General features: G+C 39.5%; 1 long non-coding RNA gene across 1 annotated transcript in view; it reads right to left on the bottom strand.

Annotated features, from left to right (window-relative positions):
- Positions 1-339: 339 nt before the first annotated feature.
- LOC148186794 (uncharacterized) overlaps positions 340-14,651 on the bottom strand; it is a 79,194-nt gene continuing 64,882 nt past the window's right edge. Inside the window, exon 4 of the long non-coding RNA XR_015779163.1 lies at positions 340-5,500. This is a non-coding gene — a long non-coding RNA (uncharacterized LOC148186794). The remainder of the gene's footprint in view (positions 5,501-14,651) is intronic.

The raw sequence follows: 14,651 nt of genomic DNA, 5'->3' as shown, positions 1-14,651 counted from the left end.
GAGCATACACACACACACACACACACACACACACACACACACACACACACACACACCACCCGCCCCCTGACGTCACTCCGACATCGAAACCCCATTGGCTCCCGAGCTGCGGCGCAGTCATGTGAGAGCCATGTAGTGTGGCTACACCCCCACGAGTCTAAATGCAGAGCACGCTGCTAAATTAGAGGAGGAGGAGGAGGGGGGAGGAGGAGGTGAGGAGGAGGGGGGAGGCAGTGAGAGTATAGCTACTGTACGTGCTGTGTTACAAATGTGTTTCCTCCTGAAATGTCATTCAAGGGAAAGCGAGGGGGGATCCCTCTCTCACAATAGAAACACCATCCAGCGCAGTTTCACACATGCATCCACAACATTAACGTGTCATCCGACTGAAAAACACTGTGTGGCCCTGATGTTACAGCGCGGACACCCAGCTGGCTCTGTGTGGGGGCCACTGCAAAATGTCAGGAGGCCAGGGGCCAGTCGCAGTGGCCCCTGACATGTTTCTATGCTTTTAAGACATTTCTCGAATTTTAGGACATTTTTCGGATTTTAGCTTAGGATGTTTCTAGGATTTTAGCATCATCTATAGGACTTTAGCTTGGTTTAGGATATTTCTCAGATTTTAGGACATTCCCGGATATTAGGACTTTTCTAGGATTTTAACATGTTTAACATGTTTCTAGGATTTTAGGATGTTTCCAGGATTTCAGGACATTTCTAGAATTTTAGGATGTTTCTAGGATGTTAGTTGTAAAGTTGCTTTTATTAAACTGGGAAATAGGTTTACCAACAATGTGAGTTTCATTAAAAAAAACAAACAAGGTATCTCACGAAAAAAAACCCCAACCTTTACATGTCCTGTGAAACTGAAGTGTATTTTGAAAAGACACAGTGGATGTCACGGGCGTAAATTGACATGACATCCCAGAGCATTAACAACAGACGCAGGAGGATACCTAAAGTGCATTTTATGTGGACATGAAAGTCCACTTAGAAAGCCGCGACATGAGAGCGATGCAACAAGCAACAGCAGGGAGGAAAAACAAACACCAAAACAGTGAATTTCTTAAACAAAATGCAAAACCTTTCTTACAAATCACATCATCATCATCACACAAGCGACATGTGCACTTCAGCTGAATATGGGTACATGGAAACCCATCCTGTCACACAAAACTAATAAAATTTAATAAACCTACTCATAACACAAAGTCACACACACAGCTGGCGTTAGAAACATGTGCATAACGACTGTTTTCCAGAATAAACTGTACAGGACAATGGCAGCAGCTGCCAGCCAGAACAATATCAGTAACATGGCACAGAGGACGTTATTAGATTATAAAAATGTTCCTTTTGATGTTTGAAAGTTAAAAGATAAAAGTTGAAAACTAAATGGAAAATCATCATGCATACAGATGTGCAGAATTGAGTGTTTTTTATAAGATGTGGTTCATGCAAACAGTTTATTTTTGGCTGAATTTTAACTGAGACATTGGATAAAGTGATTCTGATGAAATATCACTATTTTAAGCTCAGATTTGGTTGTTTCCTGAATAAAGTGTTATTTGCACATTATATTTTCAAGGATTATTCAAAAATTATATGAAAATCCAACAACCATTTCTGTTTTTCACAGTATTTGGCTATGATAAATGATGCAATTTTGGTGATTTTTACAGAAAATGTGCCTTTCAAACCTGCCGGAGGGCTTTGTGGTTCAGATTGTGTTCAAAATAAATACAAAAAAGTTTTATGTCCTTGCCTTAAGCCAAATTAAAAATCATATGCTTTCAGATAAATTTAGTGCTTACAAAATTATTTGACACACCTCCTGTTTTGCACCACCTCCTCCCTCATTATAAATTACAAATAGCCCCTGAGCAAAATTATAATGAACACAACAAAAAAATGTACTATGCTGAGATAATAAATGGAGTAAAAATAAAAAATGCATTATAAGAGCATGAAATACACAATAACAAACAGAAGAAGGGTCTTTAAGTGTGACGACAGTCACTGGTTTGTCCTTGAGACAGAAAATGCTTATGTGCATGTTTGAAATGTAAACACAAGGTGTCATTTTTGCTGTGATAAAGGATTGTATTCCCATTTTTTTGCCTTGTGTGGAGAAGAAATCTCTCGGCGCAGATTCATTAAAGGCTGGCACAGGGCTGTGTGCTTTTTGAGACATCTCTTGTAACAAATTCCTGTCTTGCAGAATCGTGCCCCCGTAATACATTACAAAGCGGAGGATGGAAGAGGTTCATTATTCATTGTTCTTCCTAGATTACCGGGGGGTGTGACAGCAGGATTGTGCAATTCCACGTAGGAATCCGGGGCGGTGAGAGGAATGCTTGCAGCTGGACACGAGACACTGACAGAAGTGTTCGATTTAACCTTTATTCCCCTGCTTGCAGGCAACAGCAGCAGCGCACACACACACACACACACGAGCGTGCACTGTTCTAAATTTGTGTTTCTCACCGCCTGCCTGAATAAACCCCCGCAACATGGAAATGCATTTTTCACACAGAGGCCTCTCATCTCAGAGAAAACGGTGGTTCACAGATGCAGAATGTGGCTGCACCCACAAGCTTTTTATATGGCGGTCCTCGAGCTTATGTGTATGTATGTGATATAATCTGTGTGAGCCACCCACTTCAGGCTTTGTTAAAACATTCTTCACCAAACAACAGCTTTTGTCTCACCCATTCAGCTGAGAACAAACACGCTGCTGAACGACAGAAACGCTGTATCCTGGATAAACACCGGAGCCCTTTTACAAGGAGGGAATTTCACACCGTTATGCCGCAGTACTGTCAGTGCTGGAATGTAACTTAGTACTTTTACTCAAGTACTGAGGTGCATGTACTTTACTGAATTGTATTCTATGACACTCTGTAGCTTTACTCCACTTCATTTCTGAGGGAAATATTGTACTTTTTACTTCACTACATTTATGTGAAAGCTTTAGTTATTTTACCTGAAACAAATTCAGGTTTTTGCATAAAAGAGTTTATGATGTTTTGTTATAATAAATGACCAAATAGTTCATACAAATACTAGCTGATTGACAGAAAATTGTTGCCAACTATTTTGATAAACATTTATTTGGGTGTTTTTTTCTATTTTTTTCACAGTTTTGAGTTTTCTGAGATTTTAAAAAGTTTCTGGGATTTTAGGATGTTACTCAGCTTTTAGGATGTTTCCAGAATTTTAGGACAATACTAAGATTTTACGAAATATTTATGATCCTAGGACGTTTCCAGGACATTAGGGTCTTAGTCAGGACCCTCTGTCAGGGGCTGCAGGGGATCCTCCACTGGCATTATTTTTGACGAACAGACTCTATTTTGATGCTGTTTTACGCACTCTGGCACCTTATGTGTACTAATAATACAAAAACAGTTTCCAGCATGAGTCACTTTTTTTTTACTGTGTATTAGTATAGGTTGAGGGGCCAGCAGCACTCTGTCGAGGGCCAGATTTGGCCCGCGGGCCGTAAGTCGAGTATCACTGATCTACTGCATCTGCATTTGCCCATCACTCTAACCCCAAACAGGGATTCTGTTAAGCCGAAACCACAGCTGTGCATGAATCAGAATAATAATCCCCAAAGATTCCTTTTGCCCCCATTCCCTGATACACTGTGTGACTCACTCGCAGTGGAGAGCAGCACTCGAGAAAATCCATTGAGGCTCATCAGCTCTCCAGACACGCCTACATGCCGAGGAGTAACGGCAGGCTGCCCCAGCAGTGCCTCCCAGCCAGAGCCTCTGACTGAGTGTACCACTGAAGCGGGATGCGTCCTGGAAGACTACAGAGGTCAATGAGGACGGGTGAGCATCTCCCCAGAGCGCCGTTACTCACCAACTTCCTAATGGGCTGTTTTGCCCCTTAGAAAATGATCTAAGGTCAGTTTCCAAAGGGTTTAAATCCACCAGGAATGTGTTTTTCCACAGTGGTTGCAGTCGAATTTCTTCGAATGCTTCATGAAACCCACTCAAATGAGAGCTATTTTCCTTGCATTGTGCATTCAGAAAATAGCCAATTTCACACTGTCACATAGCAACGCGGCCAGCCAGCTCATGTTGACACCAGCAAGAATCGGCGCTGTCACATCCACACCCCGCGGGTAACTTCCACTGAGAAATTCGATCATACGGCGAGGAGATGGATGCAGAGGCGCAGGAGGAATGAGCTCATTCGGTGAGAGTGAGAGGAGATGATGTGAGGGAGAGCGAGGCAGGAGGATGGAGGATGGAAAAAGCAGGCAGCGGGAGAACGTGACGAGTGAAAAGGAGGAGGAGGAAAGGGGGATGAAAGTGACAGAAATTGGTGTTCCTCCCCAGCGTCGTTTTTGGAAAACAGGGGAAATACTTTGTGTCAGGCAGAGGATGCCAGCTGGAGAGCTGAGCAGAGGAATGACATGTTTAATACATAATTGTACCGAAATATGTGGGAGTAAAGTGCTCCGAGTCAAACCCAGAGAGGCAAAGATGCTTCACAAGACAAATGGTGGAAGTGCTGACACTGAGATAACCCTTTAAAACGTGAATTAAATGGTTTGAGTTCTTTCAAAAATATGGCGAGAAGGCAAATCACAACCTAACAAGACATGGTGCAAATATTAACAAGAAATTACCAAAAAAGTTACAAGAAAATTACCTGAAAATAAGCACACAAAAAGACCATACAATTGCTAAAAAAAAATCTATTTATACAGCTGTAAAATTTTACATTAGTGCTGTCAAATACTTGAATAATTTTCCCTATTTTTTTTTATAATTTTCTAATAACCTCCTACTCTTTATTCTTTAGTCATTGCCTTTTTCCTCCATGTATTTCTTCCCCAAAAGAAATCAAAGCAGTTTGTGCAGGGTTCAAAGGGTTAAACCGCTTGTGAGAAGCATCTGAATGTAGAACAAGATGTAGATCCAGGTTTCAAAGGGTTAAAAGATGTATTTATATGTATTCTCAGTTTAGTTTCGACTGCCAGCTCCCATGGATTCTTAAAGTTTATTTTTATTTTTACTGTTGAGAATCAAACAAATTCCCATGACTTTCGTTCTTTTCCCGACCCCACAGCGAGTGTGTCGGAACAACAGCTGCCATATCGCTCAATTTCAAGAGAGTGACGAAAAATTATGAGTTATTTTAGGGACGGGTACATGTGCCACATTCTGCCCTCAGTGGCGCTTTGGGACCTGAGGCCCATTTTTAACCAAGAGACTGAGGGACGGAGCTGTGGATTCATGTGAGAGAGCGGGGGTGTCTCCGCCGGTGTGTCCGCTCCTCTCTCATTCTCCTCCGGTGTCCCTTCAGCTTTCATCCTCTGCTGGTGTGTCCTCCGGTGTCGTGTCCGCTCCGCTCTGCGGTGTCTTCGCTGGTATTTGCCAGTGTCCGCTCCCCTCTCATTCTCCGTCGGTGTCTCCGCTGGTTTTTCGCCGGTGTCCGCTCTGCTCTCATTTTCCACTGTTGTCTCTGCCAGTGTCTCCTACATTCAGAAAAGACATCGATACGTCTTTTCTGAATGTAGTATCAATGTAATTTTTTTTTATCATTTATTGCATTTGTGGGATTTTTACATTAAAAGCTGCAGATTTGTATTACGTTTGTGGTTTATTATGTTTGATGGCTCTACAGGTGATCTTGAGAAATCGCATTGACAAGAATGAGACTGATGAGGTCACACTGACTTTGACCTTTGACCACTAAAATCTACTTGAATGTATGTGCTGAAAATATAATGCCTCTGGCCTCACTATCGGTGGCGTGGAGGCAAGTAAACACACAAAAAAAATCCTGAAAATGTTCCGTATTGTGTGATCTGGCTTTGAGCTCTTCAAAGTACTTAATAACCTCACTGTCATACACATTTTGTCTACTTAAGGCAGCACAGGAAATGCATGAGTGCAAATTAATGAAAACTTGTCCAGTCAGCATCGGGGTGAACCCACAGGGACGAATCAGCACATCAAATAAAGGCCGCCACTTCCACCGACCTTAATTCAACCTCCTGGCTTCTGACCAACCGTTTACGAGCTGCTACATTAGACTAAATCAAAATGAAAATGTCCTGAGCTGATGAGCGCTGGATGTACTGCCTGAAGAGGGTTTTTTGGGTGAGACATTTTTCTGCTTTCCTCTCCGGAGAGCAGGCAGCGCGAGCGGCTGTGAGTGGCAGGTCACGCAGACGAGACCTCCTCTACGCGGAGAGGAAGGATCTTGGCTGCGGGGGGAGACGGGATTGGCGTCACTGGCTTGGATCTCTCCTTCATGGAGTCAGACAGCTGAGAGAGGGCTTGTGGCAGCGCTGTCACTGGACGGGGTGACTCACTCTCTCATAAGTGGAGAGGTTAATAATAGTCGAACATTAGAGCCGCAGAAGTGAAATCACACAGCTTCAGCAGCCGGAGCCGTCCACATGGCTCGCTGCAAAAGCATTTCAACGCCTCAACTATCCCTCATTTATGCAATGATGGAATGGAATTAAGTACATGTACTCGAGTACTGTAATTAAGTAGTTAAGTCACTTGAGTATTTTCTTATAATGCCACCTAACACTTTTACTCTGCTACATTTCAAAGGGAATTACTGTACTTTTAACTCCACTGTGTTTATCTGAAAGTTTATGTTACTTACGAAGGTAAGATTTTTGATTAAAAAAAAAAACAGTTTTATAAAATATGATATTTTAGAAATAAATTAAGAACAGTTTATACAGATACGACCGAAACAAAGACAAAAAAATACTTTTCTAGTTTTGTTTTTTTTTTATATAATTTTGAGTTAAGGGGGCTGATTTATTTATTTATTTTTATTCCTGGTTGTTGGATTTTTTTTTCTTTTTGTTTTTATTTATTTATTTATTTTTTTTTTATAATTTTGAGTTTTCAGTGTATGTTTTCTTTTCTTTGATTTTGAAGTATTTTGGGTGTTTGTTTTTCCTTTTTCTGTTAATAATTTTGAGTTTGGGTAGTGTGGTTTATTCTTTTTTTATCTTCAAGTATCTTTTTAGTGTGTTTTTGTATTTTTTAAATATAATGTTTTTGGGGGGGGTGTTATTTACTTTCTTTTATGTAAGATTTTTCTGTATTTTTCTGTGTGGTATTAATTCTTTTACTAAAGTAAAGGAACTGAGTACTTCCTCCACCACTGCATTTATGTGGCAGTTTATTGGTTGCAAAGACAGTAATGTGAATGTGAACGTCTTGAGGGAAACTGCTGACTGTTTAAAAGACATTATGACACCGCTGCGCTGTGCAGTATGTATATTCTGAGGTGACAGACGCATTAAGGCATCAAGCATGACACGTCAAATCTGCCAGGAAAATGGAAGAAAATCCCAGCAAATACAACATCACGGGTGTCTTGATTTTTGTTTTCTCTCTGCTGTCTGACAGCTGATATTGTCTTCCATTTGTAGAAAATATTTCCTGGCACTGCGACACCTGCATGGAACTGCCAAAGGCGTCACAGGGAGGAAAAAAAAAAACAGGCAGATTTATTAAAATTCCCAACACTTGACATTTTGGAGACGCGAGGCAAAGACACCAACATTATACTGCGTTTGCTACTGATGAGTCAGTCACAACTCTCCACGATGTGCAGAGGAGTCAGAGCCACACGAGCGCCGCACAGTGAGGAAGTCAAGTTATAATAAAGTTTTCACGGTTAAAAATATCTCATTAGATCATCTAAATCAGGGACAGTCAACCTGCTTTGCCTGAGGGCCACTTTGACAAAATGACAGAGGGCCAGGGGCCAGTCTCAGCAGCCCCATACATGTTTCTAGGATTTTAGTATGTTTCAAGAATTTTAGGATGTTTATAACATATTAGGACATTTCTATGATTTTAGGATGATTCTAGCATTTTAGGACACCTTAGGACTTTAAGATGTTTCTAGGATTTCAGGATGTGTTAAGGGTACTGACATATTTTAAGGATTTTTGGACATTTGTTGGATTTTAGGACATTTCTGGGACTTAAGGACTTAAGCATATTTGTAGGATTTTAGGACGTTTGTAGGGTTTTAGGACATTTCTAGGATTTTAAGGACATTTTTGGGATTTTGGCATGTTTCAGGGATTTTAGGACATTTCTCAGATTATAGCACTTTCTAGAATTTCAGGACATTTCTCTGATTTTTGGACATCTGTTGGATTTTAGGACATTTCTAGGACGTAAGGACTTAAGCACATTGGTAGGATTTTAGGACATTTCTAGGATTTTAGCATCTTTCTAGGATTTAAGGATGTAAGGAGGTTATTTCTAAACCTATCTACATGTTTTTAAATTCTGGGATTTTTGGACATTTCTAAGATTTGAATATGTTTGTCAGATTTTAGGACGTGTCTAGGATTTCAGGATGTTTCTAGTATTTTCTGACTTTTCCTGGATTTTAGAACACTTCTAGGATTTAAGGACATTGGGGCCTCAGCCAGGACCACTTTTGTGACATACAAGCTCATTTTTGATGCTGTTTTATGCACTCACAATTTCCAGTGTGAAATCACTTCATTCTTCTATTGTGAATTAGAAAATGTTTGGGGGTCACCTGGCAACCTATCGGGGGCCAGATTTGGCCCATGTGGCGTAAATTGAGTATCACAAATCTAAATGATCTCGACATTGTCCTCTTGAAAGTGTTTTTACACATTATTCAACCGTGCAACACATCAGAGACTACAAACAAACACCTGGTGGCTCAGTGGTTATCACAGCGGCCTCACAGGTTTGGGGTTTTTTTGTGTCGAGTTTGATTCTCCTTCTTTTTGTGTGAGTTTCCCTTCAGAGCCCAAAGACCAGCAGGTGAATTGCAGAGTTTACAAAGATGTGAACTTGAAACTTGGAAAATGGCTAAAACACATGGAAAGAGTCATACAGTGAGAGCAGATGTGCAGCAGAGCCAAAAAGCCCAGAGGCTTATCATGAGGCTCCTCTTGAACAAGGCTGGATTACCAGCGGGGTAAAATGGGCAGTTGTTGGGCCGCAAAGGCTTGAGGTTTTCACTGTGTGGCGAGCAGTTAGCATTACTGTTCCACTACAGCGCACTATGAACTATAATGACAAGGACAACACCTGCACAATTACCTCAAGGCCTCATCTTGTAGAAATTATAGGAATTTAAGAAAATCTAGATTTAAGGCCGTCATGGTTCCAGTTTCTATTTTGCACACATGGTGAGTGGAAAAAACTAACTGGGGCCTTAAGGTCCCCTCGCAGGCTCATCTGGCTCAAGCGTTGAAGGGTTAAATTCAAACTATCATCAAATCAGTACAAACCCAGTAATCCAATATTGTTAATATTGTTATGTATATTCAAACAGAGCAATAGCAGCTGGCTTTGAGTAATTTCTTCACACATTTTGTAAAACTAGTGCAGTTTCCGTTCAAAAAGTGCCCGTTCAGAACGGGATGATCATTGGTTTTGTAAAAAAAAACCAAGAGAGTAAAGTATACCATGCATTTGAGTGCAAACAATCACATGAACATTTCACGGCCTCAATAAAATCAAAGCCAGGCTAATTCCAGGAATACAAGCCAAGTGATATACAAAAGATGGACATAATACACAAAATATGTCCCATAGAGCTCAAGAGCTTGCATGCAAAACTGCATTTCCTTATTTGCAAAGTCGATCAGACAAACGGATGTTGAGAAAAACAGACATGCAGACAGAAATTCCTTCCATTTGTTAGTTAGTCACGTCAGCATATACAGATATATAAATATAGATATGTATACACAGTATACATGCGAGGTCTTATGTGACATGCTGACAGAGACTCAAACTGATCCGAGAATCAGCATTTACCACACCACCTCCACACATGACTTGCAAAAAGACATTAAAGATAACGTGGATGAAAGCAGCTGCACAATGAAATGAAATTTCTGTGACTGTGCATGCAGATAATATGTCAGACGTGACAGTATTCTGGTCACGTTGAAGGGATGTTCACACGGTGGAAGGTCGCCGAAAGCTGGTCATTTTTCTGTGATTCAGTGCCCGTATGATAAGCTATGAGATGACGAGAGCGCGCTGTCCTTGTCTGGCCTCTGCATGCACACATCACTGCAATTCACGCAACATTCAAACTGCTGCCATGGCAACCTGTCTCCATCCCCCAGGGAGATATTGTACAGGGCCGCAAACATAAACACACACTGAAACACACGCGAGGGACCCCGTGCTCTAATCTCCTGGGAGAGAACACTCTGCTCGGTTTACGTTTTGTGCCAAAAGGTACATTTCATGCCTGCTCAGAGAGGAAAATTATGGCAAGGAGTCATGATTCACGTTCCTTTTTCTATACCATGCATCATGATGCCGTCACAGAACTCCATCACAGCATGATTACAGTCGGGCTTTCTGCCATTCCCATCATCTAAAGTGAATTACCGCTTCATTATGCTGTATTCATTTCATAAGCGACAGTGTTTCCATGTTTTTCTCCAGATGGGGTGGAACAGCGTCTGAAACAGGCGTTTAGAGCATACAAATGAAATCCATTCGTGCAACACGGCAGCTTCTCTGTTCAATTTCAGAGGAATAATAAAAACTGTGTAATGATTTTTATGCTATTACTGAGCACAACAATTGGACTTGGTGGAGTCCTGAACGACAGAGAGGAGGAGACGCGACAGTGAAGGAGGTGTTGATGAAGCGCTGGTGACGACATAATTTACTACTTCATAACTTTAGCTCACGGACACTCAACTTTCTTTGCTTTGGGGGACACTTGACTGGAGGCCAGGGGCCAGTCGCAGCAGCATCACACGTGTTTATAGGATTTTAGGACATTTCTAGGATCTTAGGACATTTGCAGAGTTTTAGAAAATTTCTGGGATTTTTGGATGTCTCTAGCACTTTAGGACATTTCTAGGATTTTAGGACGTTTCTTGGATTTTATGACATTTCTCGGATTTTAGTATGTATTGGACTTAAAGGCATTTTAGGATTTTAGGACATTTCTAGGATTTTTGGACATTTCTTAGAATTTCTGATGATTCAGGACGTTTCATGAGTTTTATGACGTTTCTCTGATTTTAGGACATTTCTAAGAATTCAGGATGTATCTAAGATTATATGTAATTTTTAGGATTTAAGGACATTTATAGGATTTTCAGATGCTTCTCAGATATTGGGACATTTCTATGATCTCAGAACATTTTTAGGATTTTTGGTTGTTTCTAAAAGCTTAGGACATTTCCAGGATTTTAGGACATTAGGGGCATAGCTAGGACCTCTGTCGGGGGGGTGTGGAGATCTTCCACTGGCACTGTTTTTGACAACCAAGCTCTATTTTAATGCTGTTCTATGCACTTTGGCACCTTATGTACACTAAAAGTACAAAAATAATTCCCAGTGTGAGTCACTTTATTTTCATTGTGAATTAGAGAATGGTTAGGGGCCACCCAGCACCCTATCGGGGCCAGATTTGGGCCGCGGGCTATAAGTTGACTCACTGCCTTAGCTCAACTTCCTGTCTGTGGTGCTGCTTTGTCTCATGTGACAAGCCCAGTCGCTGTGTTTGTACCTACCAAACACTGGCAGGTGCAGCCACGCACGCACACGCACACATGCACGCGCGCGCGCACACACACACACACACACACACACACACACACATACATGCGAACATGAATAATAGGGGACTATCTAAGTGTACTATCCAAGAGGGAACCTTTATTAGCAGTCATTTTAAAAATACAAAACTAGAATTGAAAATTTACTTTTGAGGTCTTCTTTCACAATATTACTGCAAATGTGATTTTTACAATTTTTTAAAGAAATTGCCAAGAGGGGACCTGAAGCCTTGAGCGACGTCTGCCTATCAAAGGGGGGACATCCATATACTGCAGTCAAACTGGTTTATCCTGGTTCTCTCACCTATAGAGTGCTTCTTTTTCACTAAAACTTCATTTGTATCTTTAAAAATGGGTATGTAAACTTTATTGCTTGCAATATATCAACATTTTTTGTGATAATAAATATTACAGAAATAATACTTGCCAAAGCAAAGTATATCTTTTAAAGAAGGCTCCCATAATCCTGTGAATTCAGTTTTATCTTACTATTTACTGTTAATAACTTTATTGTTGTCTTTGTTTTATATATGTATATATATATATATATATATATATATATATATGTATATTTAGACCAGACCAATTGTAACTATCAATGTATCTCCAAAATTCAGAAAAATAAATCTATAAACGAGTAACATTATACATAAAATGATCAGCAATATAATTACTTATTTTAATAAATAATATATTTATTTTAATTAGTTAATCACTATAAAATGATTTAACACAAGTCTGTGACTAATCCTTAAAAGCTGTTTGCTTCCAAAAGAAAGAAATCAAACTGTGACATGACAGATGAGCTCAGGTCCAGAGAAGTCAGTGGCGTTTCTGGATTTTGTTGAATCTGGCTTTCACTTAGCATAGTAGAGTCTTAAATTGCATTTATAGATGCAGTGATGAACTGTGTTCACTGTCAGTGGTTTTCAGTGTCCCCAAGCTCATTTTGTGATATCATGTTGGTATTTAATGCAGTTCAGCTTTATGGGTCAAAGGTCATGGCCATTCATTTTGGTTTTAGCCTTGTCCCTTTTATGCAGAGATTTCTCAAGGTTCTCTAAATCTTTTCATGCTATTATGGCAGATAGTTAATGGATTTGAACAGCAAATATCTTGTTTTGTAATGTATTCCTTTGTGTTCACAATAGTTTTTCAGTGATGGATGAAACACCTGTGTTTGTTAGTGTATTTTAGCATTATCTAATCTAGACCCCATTCAAAGATGTTTGTTTTTTTAATGACTACAGTCTGTAACACATACTACACACACTGGCATGCAGCATTGTCACAGTGCACAGAGAGTGTGCGTGAAGTGAAAGGCACATAATAAATGTTACGATAAGTTCACAATGACACTCAGCTTTACAGGACTTTACATTCCAGTATTGTAAACTGAAACTTTTCTTTAGCACTTAAAGTTTAACTGGTATGTTAGTGTTTTTGATGGGCATTGAAATGGTGATGAGCCACCAACAACTCATCTCAAAACCATCACAACAGGATACACATCTATGAATGGGCCTTCATAAGTCGACTTCTGTTTGTACTCTTTGAACTTTGCACTCTAAAAAGAAAAAAATGTCCACACTCCATTTCCTTTTGTAAGAAAACTAAAAAGGAGTTTTAAATTAAAATTATGTAACATCAAACTTTGACTTGACCTTTAAAATTGTTCAATTTCCAAAATACTTACCTGACCAGTTTTCACAAGTAGTGAATGTCAATCAAGTTTTCAATATACTTGTGTTCTCAGTCTGTACTTAAAGAAATGCAACTTGTTTGTTGGTGCACATTACAGAAGAAGGTCCACCCTTGAGTAGGATATAATGACATGAGTCCACTGTTGGCTGGTACATAATGTCACAAGTTCCTTCTTAGATAGCACGGAGTGACATTCACACTCAACCATGTAAAGCACATACAAACATATTTAATAATACTTGTGAAAAAAAATCTCATCTGAATAATGTTACATTTCTTCTTCAAATATGATTTGTTAGTATGTTTGTGTAACAGAATATAAAGGCTCAACTTTAGTGGCTGGCTTAACCTTTTTATGGCTTGATACTGTATTAATGGGAAATTATGCCCATTTCTAAAATACATACATATTATTTTTTATGATCTAAGGCAGTCTAAAAACATTAGTAAACATGGGCAACTCGCTCCCATATCCAAAAACTGGAGTGCTTGTGATGTCATGTGATATAAAGTGTAGAGTTGCTCCATTGATATGAAATTGTGAAAGATTTTCTAGATGACACTGAGAACAGCCAGAACAATGTTATAAGTATATGGGAACATTTTCTGTTACAGAACTGACAACACCAATATAATAAAGTTCATTTGGGTTTAAGGGATAACAAACATTCTGTTGGTCCCCAAAATTAGGCTCTCGATGAGCAGAAGGAGCAGCTCCAGACTTTATACTTCATGACATTACAAGTCTGAGACTTCTTTCTCTAGTGTCTAGATCAGAGATATCACACATACTGGCTGATCCCTTGGCCATGGAAAAAACATACTGGAATTCCTACTTTAGATGTTCACCTTTACAATGAAGGGTTTCCCAGAAAGGACCAAAACGATATAAAGGTCAGCAACAGTATTTGCTGATTAATCATAAAAATAGATTTATTATCCCACTTTTACTGGAAATTCCCATTAAGAGTTATTACAAGCACAGGATCTCTTTTACAATGTATGTGCGTGCTTTCAATTTATATGCATAAGAATGCATTTTCTTTGTTGATCAACATTACAGAAAAAAGGGCCACACATATAGAATAAAGCGACGGTGGTCCCAAGTTGGCTGGTACATAATGACACAAGTTCCCTTTTGGATAGGACAGAGTGATATTCACACTCCACCATAGATTAATGAAAAAGAAATAGAAAGGTGCATTTTGTAAAGAGAAAAATATCTAATACAAAAATGTATCTATTCAGTAAAGCTTCTCATTGTTTAGTAAATTGGCACCAGAAATGTTGCCATTGTAGCTTTTAAAATAAAGGCTATAATGTGAACACAATTATAACTTGTCTTAAT

This window comes from Plectropomus leopardus, chromosome 16 (genome assembly GCF_026936395.1).
Source record: "Plectropomus leopardus strain MGB_pleo_1.0 chromosome 16, ASM2693639v1, whole genome shotgun sequence".
Taxonomy (NCBI): Eukaryota; Metazoa; Chordata; class Actinopteri; order Perciformes; family Serranidae; genus Plectropomus; species Plectropomus leopardus.
This window is presented reverse-complemented; position numbering and strand designations above follow the sequence as displayed.